Source organism: Diabrotica undecimpunctata, chromosome 5, assembly GCF_040954645.1.
Source record: "Diabrotica undecimpunctata isolate CICGRU chromosome 5, icDiaUnde3, whole genome shotgun sequence".
NCBI classification, from domain to species: Eukaryota; Metazoa; Arthropoda; class Insecta; order Coleoptera; family Chrysomelidae; genus Diabrotica; species Diabrotica undecimpunctata.
The window spans coordinates 145,564,130-145,583,733 of NC_092807.1; the positions used below are offsets into that span (position 1 = coordinate 145,564,130).

The window sequence follows — 19,604 nt, forward strand, 5'->3', positions numbered from 1 at the left end:
CATTCTTTTCTGTCTCCCTTTTTATAAATGGGGCTAATGTGGGCCAAATTCCAATCGTCTGGAATCGTTTGGCCTTCAATTAAGCATTTATTAAAAATATTCACTAAGCTTTCCAAAAGAGCATCCGGTCCATGTTTCACCAACTCGATGGGAATGTCTCCAGGCCCGGGTGTTTTTCCATTTTTCATTTGTTTCAATTCTTTTTTCAGTTCTTCTTTGTTTATCTTATGCACCTCTGAGTTTTCTGTCATTGAGATATGGTCAGGTCTTTCCATAAATTCGTGCCTACTTTCTGTTAATAGCGTTTCATAATATTTTTCCCACTTTTTATTTTAAATCAGGTTTATATTTCCCTCATCTTTTCTTTCTTTTCTAATACTTTTTATGAATTTCCAAGCTTGTGTCACTTTGGTTCCTCCTAAGCATCGGTCCATCTCTTCGCATTTCTCTTCCCACATTTCGTTTTTTCTTTTAGTGACTCCCTTCTTTGCTTCCCTGTTTAGTCTGCTGTAAATTCTGCGGTCTTCTGAGTCTTTCGTGGATAGCCATGTTTGATAAGCTTTTTTTTTGTCTTTAATTAATTTTCCTACTTCTTCGTTCCACCACTCAGGATTTTTTCTTTTGTCAGCTTCTTCGTACCCCAATGCCTCTTTGGCCGCCTGATGAATGCAATTTGTTATATCTTGTCCTTTCCTTGTACTTTCTCAATAGGTACTTACATTAAAAAATTATTGAACTGATCTTACTCGAAATGCAATTTAATTAACGATAAATTTAGTAAAGCAAAGCGATCATAAATTCATTTATTTGCTAAAAATTACTAAAATAGATTTTTTTAAATTGGTTCTTTATTTAATGTAATGATTAATTTATGGATATTGTAACGATAATATATTGCCTACCTCAGGGTAAGATCATAGGGGTAGAAAATTGGGGACAGAAACTATGGGGGCGAAGATAGGGCAAGCAAAACAATCGTTACGTATGCGAACGGCACTCAGGGGATTGCTGGAGAGCTGGGGTCGTGGATAAGTGAATGGCAAAGGGGTGAGATTGGGGTAGCTACCAAAATACGAAACAAAGGGGTTACTTGCATAAATCTCCTGGACAAATGGGCAAAAAAAGACAAGAAGAAATACCTCTAGCTATTTTAAACTTCCTGCTGGAGGAAAGAAAGTTTCTTCCTTCCTAAAAAGTAAACATACAAAAAGGTTAGGAGATTTTCTAAAATAAAACAAAAATGGATCAGAGAAACAAATCAAAACGTTTATTTTTGTCTCATACAAACAGTTATCAACACATAAATGGCATAAAAAATATACTATATAAATAGTTGCAAAATACAGAATAAAAAAACTTACATGTGTCCATTTACAAACTCCATTTACAAAGAGGTTGGAGATACTACAAAAACTTACAAATGTTATCGCACAGAAATTAACCTTTTTTTAAAACAAACAAAACAAATTAATATCGAAACAAATAAAGCTAGCTGTCATATGTTAACATTAAATTAAAAAAACAATTAAAATAACAGCTAAGTTAAACGATAAAATTTACAATTTATTATTTATTACAAATCCTTTTAAATTTTAACGAAAGCAATTATTAATAATTATCAAAAAAAAAAGTCTGTCTTTACTTTAAAATTAAAAATGGTAATTGTTACCTTAATTTCACTTGTTTCGCACTTAACTTTCAAAAAAAATTGTTAACATCTATGGAACACCTATCTGGACATATTCTCCAACAGGGCCAAAACAACCATTTCCATACTGACCATACTCAGGCGAACAATCAAGAGATGTAGAATTATGTTCTGTAGAGGAAGCAAGCTGACAACGGGGACACCCTATATAAACATTTTACAAAATTTCTTCAGTTCCGGTGCACAAATCTTATGGCGATTACTCTGTTCTAATCTGCCATTATGCAAAGAGTATTATCACCTTAACCGGTCTTAAGACATAACACAAAAAAATTGAATCGACTCGCGATTCCTAATTAACGAAACATCTTTCTACTCTGACTTCTCTTGCTTCACTCCTGATGCCTTACATTTTACAAATTTCAACGCAAAATAAATTTCCCTTTACGTCTCACAGCTAGATTTTACCTACAAACTTAAAACAAACAATCTACCCTTTTTTGACCTCGTTCTTAGCAACAAACCGACAAAAAAAACTTCTTGATTATTTACTTTTAAATTGGTTAACTGGAAATTTTTTACCTCACAATACATACAGAGAATAGGGGAATATTAATGTAAACAAACACAAAAAAAATATTCTCAGTTAATACGTCTTAGAAAAACCATATACCTGACTTGCAATATTATATTAGGGGACTCGAATGTAAACAAATCGTTGTCCAGCGACAAAAAAAATCTTGAAAACTGAATACAAAACTTGTTATATTATCGATCGTTTTACATTCCCTTTTAAAAGACAAACGCAGATTTCCTGGTAATTTTTAATGCGTACTGACGAGATAAACAAAATAGGGGCGGGCTACAAAACTTTATACATAATTTATATTATTATATAGATAATATAGACACAAATTTAAAAACGCTACAATATTGATTCCATTTATTAGCATGGTAAATATTATTTTGTAACATAATTAGTTACTAAATTGAACTAGTTTTTACTGGCATACTGTTTTTATTTTAATCTTCGAAATTAGGGTATTTTTCTAAACTCAGATTATATTCTTATTTGTTAAGATATTTGCTCTATATGTTGAATAACTTCACAGTTTCTAGAACATCTAAAAGACTACAAATTATTTTGTAAGAATAGTAATTTAATATGGTAGGCGTTTACTTAGAAACTTCTTTATTATATTCGTAGTGAACTAAAGAAGCTTTTGAAAAATTAAAAAAAAAAACGGGTGTGGCAGTCCGGTGGGACTGCCGGTAGAAGTTACACTTCTATACACGCATTCGCCGTTACAAATTTATTTGGGAGTCAATCTGCACAATCATTACATATGTAATGCTATAGGTAAGACATAGCAGAAAGTGAAACAGAATTAATAACAATTAATAAACAACATTTGACCTGTAATAGGAGTATAGTAAATGAAGGATTGAATCAATATTTTGATGAAAATGTATATTTTTATTTTCATATATGTATGAAAGGAGTTGAATGCAAACATTTTTCTACACATACTCTGCAGTTAAATTCATTGTTTATTTTGTTATTAATATAAAATTACAATACAGTACACTGCAACATAAATTAATATAATAATACAATACCTATTAAAATGCAATATTCCTAAGTATTTAAAAATGACAATAATATACATAAAAAAATACACTACAATACAGTGCAACATAATTCAATATAATACAATACAAATTAAAATGCAATATTCATAAGTATTTAAAAATGACAATAATATACATAACTTTTCTACTTACGCATATGTTTAATTTACCATGTAATAATATTAATAAAAAAGTCCTCCCCGACTGGGAATCGAACCCCGGTCTCCCGCGTGACAGGCGGGGATACTGACTACTATACTACCGAGGACATGACACAAACGTATTTCAAAATTGACAGTTCTGGGCCATACAGTGATTTATTAAGATTATTATTTTGAAATACAAAAGACTAATATAATTGTGAACATTTAATAAATAATACAAAACATATCACATAAATAATAATATTAATAAATATTTTATTATATATATATAATATTATATGTATATATATATACATATAATATATATATATATATATATATATATATATATATATATATATATATATATATAATATATAATATTAAATATATATACAAAAGGAACATTTTTATATTTGAGAGAGGAAGAGAGAAAAAATATATCTTCTGTCTCTCTCTTACTCATTATCTTACATATGTAATGATTTCACAGATTCACTCCCATACAAATTTCGAACGTGGAGCGCGCGTATAGAAGTATAACTTCAAAAAGCGAAACGTATTCAATAAACCAATGAAGTAGCTGACTTTTTTTTGTTAACATAAATGACCGAGTACTGTATTGAAAAAGTATTAAATTAAACAAAGAACTTTCCAACAACATCTCTGACTCATAAACACCTAATACCAACACGTGTACTTAATATAGAACTTTATAGCTGCAAACTTATGCTTATACTAAATGTTCCCTTAATATTTTTTATTGAAAGGACTAAATATAAATTTTGTATTAGGTAGCATATTAAAAATAAAAAGCTTACTGTAATCCAATCTAGAGACACACCTACATCATTTTACTTAAATAATTACCAGAATGCGATGCTTATTGGAAAAGACTGAATTCATAAAACTTTTAGGTATACATAAATCAATATTGTTTCGTGACTTTTCTTTTAACGTTTAAAAAAGTTTCCCATTCATATTTATAAAATTCTTGGCATGTAGTAGGTCATGTATTTAAAGCACAACAAAATTTATCAATGTCGCTGTATTTTATTTCATGCTGTCTATATAATCATAACGTAACAACTTCTACACAATATGAAAGCACCGGAAAATATAGCATTTAACAGTCTAAATGTAGTGTTTATAGCTAGATCGTGGTATTTCCATAGAAATCTTTGTTGATAATTATTGTTCCAAGGTACATCTTTACTGTTTCACGACATCTAACGTTCACATTATATCACTTAAGTTTGTTTATTTGTTCTTCATTTACTTTATTTCGATACCTAACTCACACTAAATGATTCTTGAAATATTTTTTCTTCCGATTATTATTGGGTAAGATACACATATTCGCGTTCTTAAACGACTATAGGTGGCAGCACTTGTTTTGAAAGATGTCGAACAAAATGATTACTTTTTGTCTTATTGCCCATTATTTTTAAAATTTGATGAAATTTGTACCAGTTTTAAACACTAATTTACTTAAAGTTTTGACATTTATCCCTATTTTATTAGTTATCTATTTTGACAGCAGTTGACAGCACGGTCATTTGAGAACGCGAATAGGTACACTTACTATAAAAATAAAATGACGTTTAGTAAACGCCAACGTTTTACCAAAATAAAATAAAATTAAAACTAAATAAAATTATATAAAATTAAATAAAATTAAATCAAATTTAATAAAATTAAATGAAATTAAAAAAAAACTACATAAAATTAAAAAAATTGAATAAAGGTAAATAGAATTAAATAAAATTAAATCAAGTTAAACAGAATTACGTAAAATTAAATTTAAAATTAAGTACAATTAAATAAAACTAAGTAAAAGCCATGCCTTTAAAAAGATTGCTATACCGTTTCTGCTTCCATTGTAACATCCCATAAGAAAATGCTAAAGTTCGTTCTGCTCATTTTTTTAACGTTTTGTGGTAAGGGTAGAATAGTTCATCGAATCGTGACGTATGATATATTATTGGAAAGGAAAGAGAGTAGCGAATATGTTAAGATAGAAAAAACACACATTGCGGCAATGACAAAAGGGCATTACATCATATATCCTTTGTTATTGGTCCGATAGGAGCGTGTGATGCGTTAAAAGAAAGGAAAGGATATAAAGAATATATTATGATAGAAAAAACAAACAAGGCGACTACCAAAAGGGCAGTACATAGTATCTTCATGATTAATGAACGTATAGCGACGTGCAAGATATCATCGGGCACTATGGATAAAAATAGATTTACCATATGACAAATTTTGATTTGAATGAAGGCCTTAGCTTGAGTACAAAATAAACAACTGATCGAATCCTAACATGCGTCATAGCAAATGAAAGTGGGGAATACAACGAATATATTCAGATAGAAAAAAAAACAAAGAGACTACCAAAAGGGCACTACGCATCAACTTCGTTATTAATGAACGTATAGCGAAATACGACATATCACATGTCACTGGATAATAATAGACATAATGTCAGATCAGAAGTGCACCAGATCATACTTTATATTTACTTGGTTTATATGCCAAAAATTTATTATTTTAAAAATTTAATGACTAACTGTAAATGACAATTGATTGGATCCCCCGTCGCATGCGACGGGGCAAAGTCACTATTAATCAATAAAGCATTTACGAATCTCGCTATAAATAGTAATCTAAAATCAATTAAGATTATAAAACTTTAAAAATATCAACTATAAGGAGTGCAAGTATTAAGTTTTATAGTACAAGGATTAAGTTTCGTATGGAATTTAATTTGCCAATTAATTAAATATTGTTTTCATTCGTATATTATTGTTTATATATCCTATTTCATACATTTAATACTACTTTTCTAAAATTTTGTATACATTTATTAAACTCCAAAGTTTTCGTTTGCGTTTGATGTACAGTAGACAAAATATTCTCATATTAACAATTTGTAGAGGATAACAATATGTACTTCTATAAATACCAAGTAAACAATTATAAGCACCTCTTATAAATCTTAAAAGTAGCACATTAAGTTAAGTAATGTAACAATTATTGTTCCTTATTATATTTGCTTCAGTACTGTAAATAAACATTATGAACGTGAAAATTGTCCTCTGAATTTATTTTTTGTCTAAGAATCACGTAATAATAGGTATTGTTTGATTTTTCTACACGGGCTAAGATAATGTTGATCATATAAACAAAACGTAGATATGTAAATATTTATAAAATAATACTAATAGTCTCTGTTTATAGTGTAACTTGGTATTATAGCAGGGTAGTCTGCTATTTCTTGGGCCCTACATTATGCAAGGAAGGTAACAGTGTTGAGCCTGTAGATATTTTAAAAATATGTATCTCCGTTCACAAATTGTTGAGAGCACGAAATGTATCTCAAAGTCATAAAACGGTCGTAAAATTTGTATCATCATAGGCGTTCCTGAGGTGTTTATTCATTAAATAATAATATAATGTTTTAATACTGTTATATATAATATTCATGTTTTAATACTAATATATTTAGCAAAAAACAATTAAAACTTTCACGGCTAATGTTGGTTATTATATTATATTAATAAAAATAATCTGAATAATCTGAATGTTCACGATGCTCTGGTTTCTCAGAATCCCACAAACACTGTTCGCAACATAGTCGAAAGTTGTGCCAACATGACTGGCGTAGGGGAGTTAACTATATATAGGTTCCTATCAGAAAGAAAAAAACACGGTATAGATAACCCAAACACAAACGAACACTTAAAGAGAGGGAAAAAGCCTATTAAAAGTGATGAATTTGCCAAAAATGGTATTCGAAGGAAAATTCACGGATTTGCCCCATATCGGACAAACGAAATTGTGGCAAGTTTTAAAAGAATTAAATTTCCGGTGGGAGAAATCAGACCGAAAATCACTTTTGATTGACCGGGAGGAGATAATATGTTGGAGAAGAAATTATCTAAGATCCATACGAAAATTCCGGGCTGAAGGAAGGCCAATCTTCTACCAGGATGAAACGTGGGTAAACTCGGGTCATACTCTAAAAAAAATTTGGTCAGATAAAAATATATTAAGCTCCAGGCAAGCCTTTATGGAAGGTTGGTCTACTGGTATCTCCCCACCTTCTGGTAAAGGCAGTAGATTAATAATTTCTCACATTGGCAGTGAAAAAGGATTTGTTAAGCATGGTTTGTTGGAATTTCAGTCCAAAAGCACAGAAGACTATCACGAGGAGATGACAGCTGATGTTTTCGAAGAGTATTTTGAGCAGATGATTGAACACATACCACCAAATTCAATTATAGTATTAGATAATGCACCTTATCATTCACGACTAGTAGAAAGACTTCCAACGAATGCGTGGAAGAAACAGGATATTCTTGACTGGCTGCGGAATAAGTATCTGCCTTACGAAGATGGAATGGTAAAAGCAGAACTTTTAAAAATTGCCCGGCAACACAAATCTAAGTTCAAGAAATACGTAGTTAACAACTACAATACTACTGCGAAATAAATCCAATTGAACTCATTTGGGCACAAATGAAAAGTTATGTGGCTAGAAAAAATACGTCATATAAAATACAAGCTGTACGTGAATTGTTATACGAGTCTTTACAACATATTACAGAACAAAACTGGAAAGATGCAGTAAGACATGTAAAAGAAGAAGAACAAAAAATGTGGGATCTTGATAACATAATTGATGCGAACGTAGAAACACAACCGCGAATTATTAACCCTCAAGACGACTCGGATTCCGAAGTTGATCCTATTTATTTTGAATTTGAATAATTTTCTAATCGTAATTATATGCTCATATTTTCACATTGAATATTTATTTTAGAATCTGTAGGATATTCATCAAAATCTAATTTATCTGTTTCCTGAATGTCAGTCCATACATCTTTCTCAGCATCACCTAAAAATAAAGATAATGAGAATCAAATTATAAGATTCATTTTTCTTCTTACTAATTTCTTTTTCCGATTCATAATTATCAGTTTCTATATCACTGGATATTTCTTCGTTCAAATATATGGATTCGTCCCCATCAGAATTGTCGCTATCTTCACTAGGAATGTATTTAGGATCTTCATCAGACAAGTTTTCAAATGGATCACTATCAGATTCACTTTCAGTTTGTATCCAAGCATTTTGGTGCTTGTTTAGCACCATTTTAACCATTTTTTCGCCTCTAGACGACATTATATGGATTTTAATAAAAAAACAACAGACTTGTACAATGTTTACTATAACACTAATAACCAGATACGGAGTTCTGGTAAATCCCATAGCGTAAAAAATTTCTTTGTGGGACGTTACCAGGTGCTGGCATCTGGTAACTTAAAACAGAACTAAAATATAAAGCACATCATGACGATTCCGTAGGTACCTATATCATAATATTTAGTTCATAATTAGCCATTTTATCGTTGTCGGCGCTAGCGCAAGATCTCCAAATTTCAGTGCCGGTTGAACGTTAAGTTTATACCAGACCCATGTATCTGGTAGCGGCGTGAACGTACAGCGGACAACGTGAGCGGACTCAAAATAATGGAGGTAGGATAAAAAAAATTCGGTGGGAAACCAAAACCTCCCTACAGGAAAATTCTATGTGAAACTTATATGTGATAGCACAAAACAAGATTTTATGCTAGAAACTAATAGTTCGTAAATTGTCATCAACTTTTCCATCTTTTTCAGTGTTTTTTTTTTATTTATAGTAAAATATTCTTTGTATGCAGAATCATTAAAAGTAAAGATACCTTCTTTTTTAAATATTGTCCCCACCTCTGTTTCTGGGAATTAATATATCGAACTAATTGACTTTTATCGCTACAATACGTTTCAAGGACCTAAATATCTGTAATATTTTGTACTTTATCTCAGTTTTGTTAATTAAGTAGTAATTTATTATTAGATTGTACATGTAATTAACCACTAACACCTTTGTGAAACAATATCGTTTTGAAACAAGTTTTCGTGACATTTTACGTTTGAATTAATATATTTTTGGAAAGTAACCACAACAAATATAAATCCTTTTTAAAACAATTAAATCAGAATACAAAAAAGCGACATAAATGTTTTTAAATATATCTGTACCTTGCTAGAAAAAGGGCCAATGTCCAAAATGTGCTATAATGAGTTAACATCACTACTAAAATATGCCAATTAAGTACACATTTAACAGATTTTAATTTTCAAGTTATTTTTATCACAATTTGGCCTAAGTCCATTTCTCTTAAAATACGAAAAAAGGCCAATGTAAATCTAACTGGAGTTTGGCCTTTAAAATTTAAAGGGGCTTTGGCTTTATTATTTTAAACAGGGCCCATGTCCAGCTTCCTGGACATTGGCGGACATTGGCCGTTTACTCATTTCTTTCATGGACATTGGCCCTAACTAAGTTACTGTAACAGTTGTTTTTCTAACCTCAAAAAAATACCAGGCTGTGGTGTGATATTTTGCATTTCTTGCTAGGGTATAATATTATAGTAAAATTAATATTAAATTAAGAGCCGATAAACGTAGTAGAGGAAGACCACCAACACGATAGCAAGACGACTTACGAAAGACAATAAAAAACTGGATAGCGCAAGCACAAGATAGAACACTTTGGAGACAAACAAGGGAGGCCTATGTCCAGCAGTGGATTGAGAGAAGCTGATGATGATGAATATTAAATTATGAGTAAAAGAACTCTACAAATTCTAGAAAACTGTACATTGTTTTCTAAAAATGGTAAGTTATTACTGTTATTTGTAAAAATACAAATTATTATATTGATTTATTTTAGTTAACAAAAGTGCTACTACACTTAAATTAACGTCGGCAAGTTGTGTTCCCTCTGACTTAAATTGTACTGTTAATAATAATATAAAACCATTACGTCCTTTAGTAAATAAACTATTTGTGTGTACCTTCTTAGTTGTTTCTCATTAATTTTGTTTTCTGTTTTGTGAGGAAAATTAATGATTAAAGTTTTAGGTATTTTCCAACAAGGAAGAATTCTTTGGCGAGCAAAGTACTAAAGAATTAACAACACTAAAGGAAATTCCCTTTGAGGTAATAATTCATAAAAGTTATTGGTTACAAAAAAGCTTTTGTTGGTAGGTAGGTAGGTATATTATTATTTACCTACTGACAAAAACTTGCGTTAGCAAACTACCTATACATTACTTAACTGTTGATTTTTTCAGACACATTGTGGCCTAGACGAAATAGAGCATGTTCCTGAGAGTGATGATAATTCATTTGATGACCCTGATTATGCCCCATCAGATATTTCAGGTGGAGCAGAATACCCGGTTACAGTCGATTTAAGGTAATTGATAATGAAATATTACAAGATAAAAATAAAAAGACAACTGGAAAAGATAGGAGAAGGAAGCGAATGAGTAATAATAAATCATGGAAGGAAAATAAAAGAAGAGAGCTGAAAGAGAAAGTAAAAGAGTATGTATCTAAAAAAGGAGTTATTAAAAATGAAAAGCAAATAAAGTGTCCATGTGATTTTCGGAAAAAATGTTATCAAACATTCACTGAAGCACAAAGAAAAATATTGTTTGAAGGTTTTTATAATATATCAAAAGATGAACAAGATCAATACACAGCAGAGACTGTCAAAGAAACGACAAAAGGAAGAACAAGAATTAGAAAGGAAAGTGAAAAGTTTGACGGCATTAGCCGGAGGAAATTTACATATTTTTATATTTTTAGGGATTCTACAGTATTCACTGCCTTCCCTCGCTCAACCGTTTCCATCTCTCTCTGTTGTTCCATTCTCCATCGTTTAGTCCTCTCTTACTCAAGGCGTCGTCTACTTTGTTCCTCCAGGATTTTCGGGGTCGTCCTCTTTTCCTCCTTCCTATGGGGCTCCATTCGGTTATTCTCTTTATCCATCTGCTGTCGCTAGTTCTTCTTACATGTCCATACCACTTTAGTCTTTTTTGTTCTATATATGTTAGTATGTCTGTTTCTATTGATGTTCTTTGCTTTATTTCGTCATTACTCCTCCTATCCATTCTTGTTACTCTGCAGCATCTTCGCAGGCATTCCATCTCTGTTGCTACTATCTTACTGCTGGTTTTCTTGTTTATGATCCAATTTTCAGCCCCATATGTCATAATACTTCGCACTAATGTTTTATAAATCTGCGTTTTTGTCTTCATATTTAGGTGTCTATCCCACCATACTGAGTTAAGTTGTCGGATTGCTGTTCTTGTTTGTCCTAATTTTTGTGTAATTTCTTCCTCTGTTGTTGCCTTTTTCGTGATTATAAACCCCAGGTATTTGAATTTATCCTTTCCTTTGATTGTTACGTTGTCATCAATCTGTAGATCTTCTACGTCTTCTTCACTTGTAGATAGGTACTCTGTTTTCGCGAGGTTAATATCTAGGCCAGCCTTGGTATATTCTTCTTGTAGTTTCTTCATCATGTAGCTGAGGTCGCCTTGGTCTTGTGCAATCACTACTTGATCGTCTGCAAAACTTAATGTATATAGGTATTCGTTCCGTACCGGTACTCCCATGCCTTCGCATTTTCTTTTCCATGTAGTCAAGGCTTTCTCTAAGTATATTTTGAATAGGGTTGGAGATGTGGAACAACCCTGCAGAAGCCCTTTTGTTGTGGTGAAGTCTCCTATGATTCTTGTTCCCATTTTAATGGACACTTTATTTTCTTTATACAGAGCTTTTGTAGCTTCTATGAGTTCCGTCTGTATTTCTAATTTGTACATTGCCTCCCATAGTTCTGACCTTGGTACAGAGTCATATGCCTTTCTCAGGTCCACAAATGCCAAGTGTATATCTCTATTTTTTGCTTTTTTCTTTTCCAACAGTTGTTCCAGTGTGTATATGTGGTCTATGCATGATCTTCCTGCCGTGAAGCCTGCCTGATCCTCTCCGATTTTGCCTTTTATCGCTTGCTCTATCTTTTCTCGCAGTATCTTCCCATATAATCTTCCTATTGATGATATTACGCTTATTCCTCTGTAGTTTTCGCATCGTTTTCTATCTCCTTTCTTAAATATAGATGTCATATATGCCGCCGTCCATTCCTTTGGGGGCTGTTCTCCATTTATGGCTTTCTGAAATATCCATTGTATCATCCGGTGTAATTTTTTTGATCCGTATTTTATAAGCTCAGGTGAGATGCCTCCAGGTCCCGCTGCTTTCTTATTTTTGATTGGTTTTATGGCCGTTCTCATTTCCCTATCTGTTATTTCTATTTCTTGTTGTGGGAATCTGCTTCGTCTTCGCCTGTTTTCTTTTCCAATGAATTGTGGTCTTTGTTCTGTTAATAGTTCCTTGTAGTAGTCCTTCCATTCTTTGTCCTGTATATTTCCCAATTAAATTTTTTCTTTTGAGTTTTGTTTCAATCCTCTCAGTACTTTCCATGACTCCGAAGTTCTTGTACCTCCTATATATGTTTCAATATTTAAGCAGATTCTTTCCCATTATTCATTCTTTTGCTGTGTTATTTGTTTTTTCACTTCTCTATCTTTTTCTCTATATTCTTTATAAACTTCATCGTTGTTTGTAGTCAGCCATTTTCTGTATAGTTGCTTTTTTTCTTGAATTATTCTTTTTGTTGGTTCATTTATTTCATAATGCTGTTTATTTGTTATATGTTCTTTTTCCCCAAGGGCTTCGAATGCTGCTTGCTTTATACTCGCCTTTATATGCTCGTATATTTCTTCGATGTTGCCGTATCTGAATTCTATTAATTTTTGGTCTAGACGTTGTTGGTATAGTTCTCTTATTGATTGTTCTTGGAGTAGTTCTATATTGTATTGTTTTTCTCTTATATTGTTCAACGGTTCTTCAGTGGAGGGGGTCTTGTTATGTTTCCAGGAAATTTATTAGAAGTTATTTTTTAACTACTGATGAGAACCAGTCTATTGAAATATGCCAAACGATGTATATTCAAACGTTTGATTTAACTTGTTTCGTTTTATAAAAGGCAACTAAGGAACTACAACTTAACAGTATTTGAGACTACCACATTACGCAATGTGGGAATTTGTTTCCTATGGAACGAGACAGTGGCTGGTCGTGATGGGCAAGAAATAGCTTCATGTATAAGAAAATTCATTTTGTCGCTCCCTATAGAAGCAGTTGACTACCGAGAGACTTTTGATATTATCCACTATATTCTTCGTATAAAATTTATACAGCACTTAAACATCGATAAAAAAATAATGAAGATTGTGAAAACAATGCATTTGAATCAGACAGCCAAATTTACAATAATTTAAATTATTATCCACGGAATACCTAAGTAAATATACTGAAGGATGTTAAGCAAGACTGTATTCTATTATCAATATTTTTTAATATACTTATATGTTGAAAGAAAATTTCAAATTGCTCTAGAAATGACGACTAACAAAATAAACGATTTGAGAAGTTTAAAAATATTGTGTCACTCCATCAAGTAAGTGGTATCCGATTAGAAAGTTAAAATAAGAGTGGTTATATCTAAGAGAGCTTTTAGCTTCAATTCTTAAACCTTTAGTAATTATTGGTCAATAAAAATAAAGTCAATAATTAGAATTAAAGCATGCGATATATGGATATTAAAAACACTACTGAAAATATTAGTAATAAGTTATTAATAAATCCAAGTACCTACATGGAAAACTCGAACAAAAAAGGAATAAACAACAGAGACTCCTTTAAATTAGAGGTGGAGGATGAATCAGTGGTGAAATTAGAGAAAGTCGATGAATATATTATGTACTTAGGTACCCTTATTGACCAGACATGTAAGAAAAAAACTGAAATCAACCTGAGACTGACCAAGAGCAACAGATGTGCTGGGGGCATCAATAAAACAATTAACGCCAAATATACATCTCGTAATACAAAAATAAGAGTATTTAGAGTATACAAAACTATTATTAGACCCACAATGCTATATGCTGCCGAGACATGGACTATAAACAAAACCATTCAGAACAGATTGGAAACATGGGAAAGAAAGGTACTTTTGCAGAATGTTTGGTGGAAAAGTAGCAGAGGGAGAATGGAGAAGAAAAACTAATGTAGAAGTGTACCAATTGTATGCTAACCCTCCAATAACAAAAATAGGGAAAAATGTAGAACTAAGAAGAACTAAAAAGAAATAGTAGTGATGGAAGATGTTAGAGAAATGGGAATCAGAGATTGGAAGCTGACAACAAGGAACAGAAAAAAATGGAAATTATTCATCCAGTAATGGGCCTAAAAGGCCCATTACCCCTTTAATACATACATACTGAAAATATAGAGCGACGAGTGTTGCAACAGTTAATTATCACAATAAGTACTTCACATAAGCTAATGCTAATTTCCCTGGTGAATTTTTTAAAAACAAATTAGCTTTATTGCGTATTTGCAATATCTGTGAAGCGAGATAAAATATCATAGGTCAATAAAAATCCATGCCAACCAAATACCTAATAATTATATACTAAATAGAAATATATATAATTATATAAACAACGAATTATATAAAATATATAACTACCTACGCTAAGAAGATTTATTTAATATTACGCTAAATGAAATTTAATGTTTTGTGGGGCATTTTCTTTACAAAACTGATTCATAGGCAACTCACATTGAAATAATTGTTGTTTTACCAGACACTTGTATGTTTACTTACCTGTTATACCATAGAATTATGATTCACGAGTATTTTATTCGAGCCGTACCTTGAAAATACTTTCACTTATCTGAAATAAAATGTTTTACTGTCACAAAGAGGCGGCAATTAAAAGTAAATAATGCAAAAGTTTAAATATACCCAACTACTCTCATTATTTTGTTCCTCGGTATCATTTTAATTAAACAAACACTATTAAATGTCGTTCGTATGTTTTGTTAAAAAGTTCACGATTAATGACGTCAGCATACTCGATACTTTGGACGTGGTAGACAGTAAGAACTGCTTTGACTTTGGTGTTTAGATCCGCGGAGGTTTGAATACATTTTTTCTTAAAACACGCACGTGCACTTCCACAAGTGTTTTAGGGCACTATGCAGAGTCACCAACGCAACAATCGATACAAAATTCCCGGAACTCGCAGTGCCCTAATTCACCAAAAACATGTTACAAATAATTTCGAACTTTCGGATTATCTGAAATAATTTATTTGTTTGTTTGTTGTTTGAATTAATTAATGAGATAAATGTTGACAATGACTAACCCGGCGTATAATAAAATTCTTGGTTTTATGTTCTCAAATTAAACAGCGAACAAATACCGTTATAGTAGAAGTTTAACACTTTATAACGTTTAAAAATTTATGAATAAGACAATAAAAGTATTTCGGATGGTGTGTACGAAAAATCAGTGGTGGTTAGCAGGTTTTATTTAATCTAATGCTAATAATAAAAATTTATATTTGCATAGGCGGTGTGGCATGGTGTTTATAAAACATTAATCAGTTAACCAGTGGCGTAGACATTTTAATACTGAACTGATTTATTTTTTGAAATTTAGATCAACTAGTTTTGAAAATATATTACAAATATAAGTTTAGGTATAACAACGTGAACTACACTACCTTACTATACTCCTAAAAAAGGGAAACAGAAACGTCTTCCCATTTTGGTTTTTGTCCGATCTAAAAGCTGCAATCGTATTTTTAATGTATTTTTAATGTATTTTTAATGTATTTTTAATGTATTTTTAATGTATTTTTAATGTATTTTTAATGTTTTAATGTTTTTAATGACAGTCGCCATTGCATCACTTAAAGCATAGAATCCAAAAGTGGTCTATAGAGATCCCCAGGTTGATTTCGACTTAAAGAGGTCCACGACAACGAGACAAAAAATTGGGGGTCTGATGAGAATGGAGTCCACGTGGAAAGACTCACCTACTTACTCCAGTTGTCAGAGACGAAAATGCCACTGAACCTCTAAAAATCATACGAAAAAGCTGAATTTTGCCGAGAATATTCATTTTGGGAACCCCAAAAAAGATGCAAAATAGTTTACCACTTTTACCCCCGGGCTTCCCCCTAAAACGTCCCTCGCAGGGGAGTAAAAACGCAAAAAAATCGATTTACACAGAATCGGTATACCTACCATAGAAAAAAATGTTTCAAATAAAAAATGTAGCTGAGATAATTTTAAAAGCATTTTTTGTGTAGAATGAACCGTTCTCTTAGAACAATTCTTGAAGGGACCGTCAATTTTCCATGTCAGTTAGGCGCGCGAAACCAATGTTCAATAAAATTTGTATCAAAATCAAAATTTGTATCTCGATGGTAAAAATTCGTTATCTTTTGATTCAAGTGACCTATCGACAAAAATCAAGATGAGTTTTAAAGGTAAAGAGTTTAGCTTTTGTATGCGGTTTTTTGATTACTTTTTTATTTATACTCAGACTTTATACAGATGTTAAATAAATAAACGTAGCGCGATTTTTGCAATTTTTTATGATTCTCACGAGATCAATACAGTCTATCCCTTTCATTGACTGGCCACTATAAAGTTTTGATTACTAGAAGACTAGATTACCTAACCTAACCTAACCTAACATTTAAAAGCTATAGCATGAAATTTTAGTTTTGCTTTTTAACAACAAATGTGAGGCATTTGAAATTTAAAAAACGTTGGGTTTAAACTTTCACACAATAAACGATCTAAAACATTAAAAACTTTTTTTTCAATTACACTAGTACGTTTTTCAAAAGAACAAAACTTCTGCAATAATCTACACCCAAAACAGTCTTCTTAAATGCATTTTCCGTGACGTCTGATTGTTTGTAATGTAAAACATTAAATTCTGAGTTTGAGTTTTTTATTCATATTTCAAATGCCTCATATTTGTTACCACAACTCAAAATTGAAATTTCATTGGTCATAGGTTTTAAAGATTGATCTCAAAAAATTAACAGTTTACTACAACTAGTCAACGAAAGTAATCAATTTTATTGATCTCATGAGAATCGTAAAAAATGGCAAAAATCGCTCCACGTTAATTTATTTAACACCTTTATAAAAACTGAGTTTATTCTCGGCAAAATACAAAAACTGCATACGAAAGCCGCACTCTTGGCCTTTAAAACGCATCTTGATTTTTGTCGATAAAACATTTAAATCAGAAGATATCGAATTTTTACCGCCCAGCTGATACAAATTTTATTGTGGATTGATTTCGCGTGCGTAACTGACATGCAAAATCGACGGCCGCTTCAAGCGTTGTTTCTAAGAGAACGGTTCATTCTACACAAAAAATGCTTATAAACATTTTTGTTTAAAATTATCTCAGCTACATTTTTTATTTGAAATATTTTTTTCTACGGTGTACAGATTCTTGGTAAATAGATTTTTTCATGTTTTTACTCCCCTGTGTCGGGGGTTTAGGGGGAAGCTCGGGGGTAAAAGTGGTAAACTTTTTTGCATCTTTTTTGGGGTCCCAAAATTAATATTCTCGGTAAAATTCAGCTTGTTCGTATAATTTTTAGGGGTCAACTCTCTGACCACTGGACTAATTGGAATTCCAAAGGTGGCATTTATTCAGTATTATCTTACCCAAATGATATTTCTAATTTTTAATGACAGATAAAATTATATTTTACTTTTGAAACTGTAAACTATTTACCATTCGTGAAATGCTCGTATTATCGAGATATATTCGTTTGACAGCGTTTCATCGAAGTGCTTCAGTGCAAGTCAGACAGACTTTTGCTTGGTGGACGATTGTCTACGGTTTGTATAAATCTCTGCAGCACAGTTGGTTGTGATGTCGCTTACTGTTTTTAATTTCGCTGATTCGAAATTTTACTTAGGGATGATTCTATCAATATTGATAGCGGCTGGATTGGACAATAAAGATTTACGAATAATTAAAAGTTTATTCTGGCATTAAGTTCAAGAATAAAATTTGAACAAGGACTTTAACTTGTATTCACAGGAAATATTTAAGGAAGACTTAATGGAGACAACAGAAGGAATTATTGTAAATGGTATAATCATGAACAATGTTAGATATATCGACGATACCTTAGTGCCGGCTAATTGAGGCCCAGGAAGATCTTCGAAATCTAATGAAGAAAATAAAACAAACCTGTGATCAATTAAAACTCAACGTTAATAAAACTAAATATATGATAGTAAACAAAATTATCTAAGGATGACGGTATACAAGTCGGAGATGATGCTGTACTAGACAGAGTAGAGAAACTCATGTTGTATCTCGGTAGTAATATCAATGAGAGCTGGGATCCAACCGTAGAAATTAAAAGCCGATTAGAACAAGCCCATGCTTCTTTTATAAAAATGAGAAAAATACTTTGCAGCAGTGGTACTCATAACTACTAAAAGAGGCGGTGTACAAATAGATAAATTTACCATAGGTAAATTTACCGAGTACTGGATGAAAATGGATTTTTTTTCGTCTTTTTAGGCACTCTTTCATTAATTTATGTATAATTAGATGACCGCTTGGATAAAGAATTATGAAAATAAGGTAAGGAATAAAGATATTATGTCATAAACTGACAACAAGAACAAGACTTACAAAATATTAACGTGCGCACTTAGTATTTTTAAATCCAAAACAATAATAAAAACTTACCAGAATTCGCATCAAGCAGTAACTCATAGCAATTCAAAAGTTTTTATTAAAATGAAAATTTACACTGTTGACACATATTTGAAATCTAGTCTTCGTTCTGTTTTACTAGCAAAACGGTCAATAACTCGTTTTTTAAAGTCTTCAATGTTGTTGAGGAAGACCTTTTCAGCTGATTCATTTCCAATGAACATTTCCAATGCACTTGGTCTTTCTTCTTTCATCGAGTTTCATCTTTCAGCTTCGGATGTTGACATAGGCGTAGTCACTAAAACTTCCAACAGCTTAACAATTTCTTGGAAATTAGGTATCATGTCTTCTTTTGAAAGTAATGATAATAGAGGTACGGTTTCAGAAATGGTTTGCAGTTCTTCTCTTTCATATAGTACATGCAGTTCTGTTTTTAAACGTTTTTCTATAATAATATTCCATAATAATAACCATATTCGTTAAAATGTTCTTTCATAAATATTGCATTAGCTACCAGATGTCCTTTAAAAGTAAATCTAGAACTAATCTGTTGTAAAATGGAATCTCAAACTGCTAACGCTTCTATTGTTTTATTCATTGAAACAGATCTATCGGAATTGGACAACGTCGCCTTTTCCGAAGAATAGGT

At 31.6% G+C, this 19,604-nt stretch overlaps 1 protein-coding gene across 1 annotated transcript in view; it reads right to left on the reverse strand.

Moving 5' to 3' along the window:
• Nucleotides 1-15,756, reverse strand: part of LOC140441947 (extended synaptotagmin-2-like) — a 79,246-nt gene extending 63,490 nt beyond the window's left edge. Inside the window, exon 1 of the mRNA XM_072532957.1 lies at nucleotides 15,062-15,756. The gene's annotated coding sequence lies outside the window, so the exon portion shown is untranslated. The remainder of the gene's footprint in view (nucleotides 1-15,061) is intronic.
• Between the last annotated feature and the right edge of the window lie 3,848 nt (nucleotides 15,757-19,604).